This window comes from Penaeus chinensis, chromosome 36 (genome assembly GCF_019202785.1).
Source record: "Penaeus chinensis breed Huanghai No. 1 chromosome 36, ASM1920278v2, whole genome shotgun sequence".
Taxonomy (NCBI): domain Eukaryota; kingdom Metazoa; phylum Arthropoda; class Malacostraca; order Decapoda; family Penaeidae; genus Penaeus; species Penaeus chinensis.
Window position 1 is genome coordinate 5,834,394 of NC_061854.1, and position 7,196 is coordinate 5,841,589.

A 7,196-nucleotide genomic window follows, 5' to 3' on the forward strand; every position below is an offset into this window, starting at 1 on the left:
AGTGACCATTGGGCAAAAGAAGCCACGCCTTTAATACCATCTTGCTACCAAACACCATGGTGAGTTTATTAAAGGGATAGGCTGAAGACTTTACTCCTACCAGCTTTGATAATTTTAATGAAACTTGGGTAATAACTCAAAAGCGGGAAGATAGATTGCATGCCTGAGTAGAATCTATTGACTCCCATGAGTAATTTGTGGAGGGAAATCAACAGGATTAAAGGCAATGCATACAATGTGACTCCCCACCCTCATCCAGAAAGGGTGGCTATGTCACTCCTCAGTAAATGCTGCAAAAATTCCTCTCTCAATAATCTTCCATTATCCATATGCAGGTGCTCCCTTAAGTTAAAACACACAAATGAAATTGACTATCAGTACCAACTTTCAGATGAGGCTGATGTACCATTGACAAGTTAATGAACTTCTTGCAGCTATGAAGACTAGTAAATCCATTCTACTCCTTGAAGAGGTACAGGTAAAGGGAAGAAATCCTCTTCTTGATCTCTTCAACTTAACCTATATTTCAGGCATCATGCCCACTGCCAGGAAACAAGCTACTATTATTCCCATTAATACACCAGGATACCCTGATGAATTCATACCCATTTCTCTGACATCTAGTCTCTCTAAAACTAAAAGAATTCTTCCTACTCGTCTGCTCCACCAGATCAGATCAAATTCATCTGTCAGTCTTTGGTTTCTAAAAAGGGAGAGGAATTCAAATGTGTTTAGCCCACTACTTAAATGGAAGTAATACATAGTCTTCTTATTTCATAGATTTCTAAGGAGCATCCAACAGAGCCTCTCCTACTGCAATTCTCCACGAATTAACTCTTCTAGGAATTATGGGCAATCTTCTGCTATGGATAAAGGATTATCTATCTTTGAGAAGAGCAAAGGTATGGTACCAAGGCACCTACACCTACAGTTAGGCATACCGCAAGGTGGAATTTTGTCCCCTTCATTATTTATCATACTTATGCACTCTTTGCAAACTCAACAGTGAGTTAGGAGACCTATGCAGCATCACTCATTCTCATTCAGGTCTTTGATTGGGGGGGGGAATATGTTTTCCAGAGGTTCAGCAAAAAATGTGCTTCCCTTGGACTCACAATCAAACCCTATCAAGACTAAGCACAATTCCAAATCTCATAAACTGCCATACATTCCAAGGTTAGATGGACAAGTTATTGCAAAAACTGACACCTATAAATATCTTGAATATCTATAAATATAAATGTCATAGTGAGTGCTCCCCACCTCGTGTCTCACAATTCTCGCTTCACATGAGAAATTGTTCAAAACATCAGGGAACGTAGCTTGGAACGTTTAAGACCTTTACAATACATAAGTAACAGGTACATAGGTACCTCCCTAAGGGTCCTGAAGCTGATGTACATATCCATTGTTAAATCCATAGCAAACTATGCGAGCCCAGTTCTTAGTACACTGCCACAGGATGGGCTCAAAACCCTTACAGTTTTACAAAATTAGGCCAGGCCAGGAGATTCATTTATTGTTGCCCAATGACTGCTATCGTCCATGTCATGAGGGAAGAGCTAGACCGCCCTTCAGTTCATAGTCGTTCACCCAGGTCAACACCATACTCGGCATCAGACTCCTGCAGCTTCAATCCAGACCACAAATTTCCTTTGCTTTGTAGTGAGAGTAATTACATAGTTCGGCATGCCCGGCACCCTCGATACTTCATTCTTAAACAGTCAAACCTAGAATGGAAAACCAAAGCTGCCCAAACTATTCTCAACTTCAGTGTGTGAAACAATGATGCTATTAACATCCCAGAAGTAACACTTTCTGCACCATGGCATAGATCACGTGTATATGTTCATAATGACAAATTAACAGAGCCTAAATCCATGACTAACAGAATTAAAAGGCCATTACCTGAAATGTATAGATGAAATTCTCCATCCCCTTTGTGGTGCCCCCCACTTGCAATTTATTGTGATGCCCCTGCTGATCCTTGCGGAGCAGCAAGAATTGGTGTATTAATTCCTAATATTTATCTTAAATAAAGTGTACGAATTTCCTACTGGGCAAGCACAAATGATGCCGAGTCAGTAGCCGTATACCATGCCATCAAAAAAGATAGTGAACAGCAGTGACACCTAGTTGTCTTCTTTGACAGCCAGGGTGCAGTCTATAGACTTACTGCATTTAGTCCAGGAAACATGGTAACTAGGAATATCCTACAGCCTATCAGAGCAGGGGATACAAGTGTCACTATACTGGGTACCCTCTCATTTAGAAATATCAACCTGTGACAAGCAAAAGTTAGAAAAACTAGCACTTTACCGTGAAGAACCATACTATGCAGTACCATTTTCTCTAAAACAAATAAAAAATTAAAAAAACGTTCAGCAGCCTTCGAGATTATGAGGCCCAGGTATGAACCAACGAAAAACTAATGAAAAATGGACAGGGCATTATGAAAGTAATGTAGGGACATCTGATATGGACAAACCACACAAAGTCTATAATGGACTGTTTTGGAGAGAGCAGGCTACGCATGTACGCTATACTTTATGAACAGGAGGCAAAGCCAATCTCGTATCATCGCTGCAAAATGTGCAAGGCGCTCAAGTCTCATAATCTTACACATTACTTACCAGCAATTATTATATTCATTATATTATAGAACTTGATCTTTGATATGATTAGTGATAAAAAAAAAAAAAAAAAAATCACGCCCCTTCAGGCATGTATAACCAATGTTTTATTGACAGCCCTCTACAAAAAAGAGAAGCACAGCGTTTGGACAGATGCATGACATGCACACTGTTTTTTATATCAAATTTCTCTCCTCCCTCTCTCCCTTCCTCCTCCCTTTCCCTCCCTCCCTTTCCCTCCCTCCCTTTCCCTCCCTCCCTTTCCCTCTCTCCCTTTCCCTTTCCCTTTCCCCTCCCTCTCGTAATGCCAAATTACGTCGCACAACTTCCAACATAAGAGCAAATTTAGCTAATGCGTTTTTCTCGTCCCGGTATAACAAAAAATATCTAACATTTCCTAGACCTAAGTGCAATAGGGGAAATGTAGATAAAGAGACACGTGGAAATATTGGTGCATTATTCATCTTCAAAGAGGAACAATAACTAACAAAAACAAAAATCCAATTCAGTGAGAAATAAGAGGAGGGGTCGTTCTGGCATGGGAATACTGGCAACCATACGAAAAAAAAAAAAAATTCCCACCAGCGCTGTAGCAGGTACAACTAGCTTATCATACACACATACATGCACACACATATGCACACGAACACACAAATACATGGGGGGAGGGGGGGAGAAAAAAAGACAGGGAGGGAGAGGGGGAGGGGGGGAGGGACAGAGAGAGAAGAGAGGGAAAAAGAGAGAATGAGAGTGAGATAGAGTGAAAGAGAGAGAGCGCGAGAGAGCCAGGGAGAGCGAGAGAGAGCGAGAAAGAGAGGGAGAGCGAGAGAGAGCAAGAAAGAGAGGGAGAGCGAGAAAGAGAGTGAGAGCGAGAAAGGGCGAGAGAGAGCAATAAAGAGCGAGAGAGAGCAATAAAGAGCGAGAAAGGGCGAGAGAGAGCAATAAAGAGCGAGAGAGAGCAATAAAGAGCGAGAACGAGAGGGAGAGCGAGAGAGAGCAAGAAAGAGAGGGAGAGCGAGAAAGAGAGGGAGAGCAGAGAGCGAGAAAGAGAGGGAGAGCGAGAAAGGGCGAGAGAGAGCAATAAAGAGCGAGAGAGAGCAATAAAGAGCGAGAGAGAGCAATAAAGAGCGAGAAAGAGAGGAAGAGCAAGAGAGAGCGAGAAAGAGAGGGAGAGCGAGAAAGGGCGAGAGAGAGCAATAAAGAGCGAGGGAGAGCGAGAAAGAGAGGGGTAGCGAGAGAGAGCGAGAAAGAGAGGGAGAGCGAGAAAGAGAGGGGGAGCGAGAGAGAGCAAGAAAGAGAGGGAGAGAGAGGGAGACCGAGAAAGCGAGAGAGAGCGAGAAAGAGGGGGAGAGCGAGCGAGAGAGAGAGAGAGAGCGCGCCAGAGAGAGAGAGCCAGAGAGAGAGAGAGCGAGAGCGAGAGAGGGAGAGGGAGAGGGAGAGGGAGAGGGAGAGGGAGAGGGAGAGGGAGAGAGAGAGGGAGAGGGAGAGGGAGAGGGAGAGGGAGAGGGAGAGCGAGAGAGCGAGAAAGAGAGGGGGAGCGAGAGAGAGCGAGAAAGAGAGGGAGAGCGAGAGAGAGCGAGAAAGAGAGGGAGAGCGAGAAAGAGAGAGGGAGAGCCAGAGAGAGAGAGAAAGAGAGAGGGAGAGCCAGAGAGAGAGAGAAAGAGAGGGAGAGCCAGAGAGAGAGAGAAAGAGAGGGAGAGCCAGAGAGAGCGAGAAAGAGAGAGGGAGCGAGAGGAGAGAGCGAGAGAGGGAGAGGGAGAGCGAGAGAGAGAAAGAGAGGGAGAGTGAGAAAGAGAGGGAGAGCGGGAGAGCGAGAGAGCGAGAAAGAGAGGGAGAGCGGGAGAGCGAGAGAGCGAGAAAGAGAGGGAGAGCGAGAGAGAGCCAGAGAGAGCGAGAGAGAGCCAGAGAGGCAGAGAGAGCGAAAGAGAGGGAGAGGGAGCGAAAGAGAGGGAGAGGGAGAGAGAGCTAGAAAGGGAGGGAGAGCGAGAGAGAGCGAGAAAGAGGGGGGTGTGGGATATCGACAAGGAATGGTGAAGCAAAATCAACACCCACATAGCCACAGGGGCATAGTGGACGTCGGGTAAACCACGCCCACTGAAGTCCTGCCACACCTAGTCCCCTTCCAAGTCTCTAGAGGCAGCAGAGCAAGATATACGAATGGAGATTACAGCCAAAACATTCACATATCTGTACAACTACAGCAATGTTGCTCACACACGTCTGCATAACCACAACACTTTTCACTCCACAATCACAGCCACAGCAACGTTGCACTTGTTGCCCGCCGTCACAACTGCATATCAGTGTCAACCACCTCAGCCTCTACGTTCTAGCAAACGGAACTCTTTAAGCCGAACTGTAAAGCAAAGCTATTTATTGCTATTCTTATCCAGGCTCTTTAGAGACAACAGACTATACTCCCTCACTAAAGCAGTGGACACCTGCACACTAGCTGGCCTGTGGTTACCACTCACCAAGCCCACCAATTTTAGTCACCCCATTCCAATTTTGGCAGAATTAGTAGCTTCACAAGGTGGCAGTACAGGAAAGAGGACCAATGGCACAGCTATGTTTCAAAACTGGTCTGCACGTCCAACCACTACAGGTGGAAATGAACTTTGTTCTTCAAGTTCTGGACAAACTTTTAAGAAGACTCTCGTGTGTGTTTGCTATAGACCCCTGAACCCTTGATATTCTTCCAGCATCACCTCAACAGCTTGCTACATCAGCACATCAGTAAAGATTATAAATACCAGTGACCTGACCCTCTACCTGGTGGCTAGATTAGTTGAAGATCTGTTAAACCTTTGGTCTGGCCACCACGTGGATTTTCCAGCGCACACATCAGTCATCACTTGATCCCATTATTACTGACTTCCCTGATGGCATGGTAATGTAGAGGATAGTGAGAGAAAGGGAAAAGGATGAGATAGAGGAATTGGGAAACGGAAAGGGAAAGGAAGAGAGGGATAGGGAGAAGCGGAAGAAGAGAAGGAAGAGAGGGAAGGAGAGGAATATAGTTGAAGAGAAAGGGAGGAGAGAGTTATAGAGGAAGAGAGAGCAGGGGAAAAGGGGGAGAGAGAGAGATTGCAATATCCATCTGTACCTATACATTATATGACAATTTTGTATCAGAATTTTGGATTATTACCAAAACAATCAATCAGTTTTGATTATACATTTATTAGTATAAATAATACAACAATGTGATGTGGCTGTATTTATCATGAAATAGAAGTATCAAAAAAACTGAATAATCATCAGAGACCATTCAAGTTTGTATGAAAATGGGAGTGCAATCCCAATTAATATTTCCTTTTTATACTAAACATTCCATAATCTAAAATCTTTCATTACTATAAGAAATCCAGAAGATGACAATATTTTGACATCATCCCATCAACATGATTTGACACACGCAAACCTATCAGTGTAATCAGTTTTCTTTGGTAAAAAAAGCACACTTGAGAAGAAAAAAAAATTCTAAAGTTCAGGACTTCAAATGAATGCATCCACTTTGACACCAGAAAACACTATATTTCACTGTGGAAGAGTTCATTTCCTTTTTTTTTTTTTTTTTTTTTAACGTGTATTTCAAAGCAAAAGCAAAACCTGAAACAGATGTCACCCGTATTCTGCATCATTACTATAGGTAAAGAATGTCAAAATTCAGCACTAATAATATTTTTGCAATGCTAAAGTTCCTCTTAAATTATTCCTTTTTCTTTTATACACTACAAAATTTCATGTCAAAAAAACAAAACAAAAAACAACAACAATTATGAAATGGGTTTATCATATTTCACTCAACCAGACACTTCACACCAATTTTATTCAGGTTTTCTACTTTCCTAATAAAAGTCACTAAAACATATCCATATACACCAAATGGTGTGTTTTCTGATATCAAAATATAAGTACAACCCTAAAACCAAAAAATAGATCTCTATCTTCTCAAAAAAGAATAAAATGATGAACAAACATCAAAAATTATCATTAGTGAAATCCTGTACAATTAACCTTATAGAAATGTTGGTCATAGCAAGGTTGATGATGGTAGCAATAAGCAAATGACAGTGATCAAAACAGAAAAAAAGAAAAACAAATATGGTAGTAACAAATTTCTTTCTACATTATGCTGACATTATCTCTCATTAGCCAACCTTTTATCGTATCTTCTAGAGTGAACATTACGGCTTAATGCAGCTCTCTTAAAAGGCCGATCATGTCTGTAAACAAATTACCGCTCAGTCAGTGAGTTGGTGGGCACCACACAATGGTTGACAAAAGAAACCGAAAACAACTGTGAACATAAACATGAAATCAAGAATTTCTGAACAAAGATATCAATTAATAATTTGCCCTGCAGCAATGTTTGTTTGGTTATCCTCCCTATACTAATTCTGATCAACTCTAACGCTTTTCAAAAGGAAGGAAAGTTACGAGAAACAACATTAAAATCTCTTTGATAGCTGGTGTTCAAGATAAAATCCTTCCTTGTTTTCAAACATTCTCTAATAAAAAATTCATGCCTTTTAAAATATATATCAATAAAAATAAAAT

The 7,196-nt window shown here is 42.1% G+C and overlaps 1 protein-coding gene across 1 annotated transcript in view; it reads right to left on the reverse strand.

The window, feature by feature from the left end:
* Positions 1–5,796: 5,796 nt before the first annotated feature.
* The window catches only part of LOC125044958 (protein transport protein SFT2-like), a 6,075-nt gene continuing 4,675 nt past the window's right edge, over positions 5,797–7,196 (reverse strand). The window contains exon 3 of the mRNA XM_047641933.1: positions 5,797–7,196. This exon is cut by the window's right edge and continues 1,255 nt beyond it. The gene's annotated coding sequence lies outside the window, so the exon portion shown is untranslated.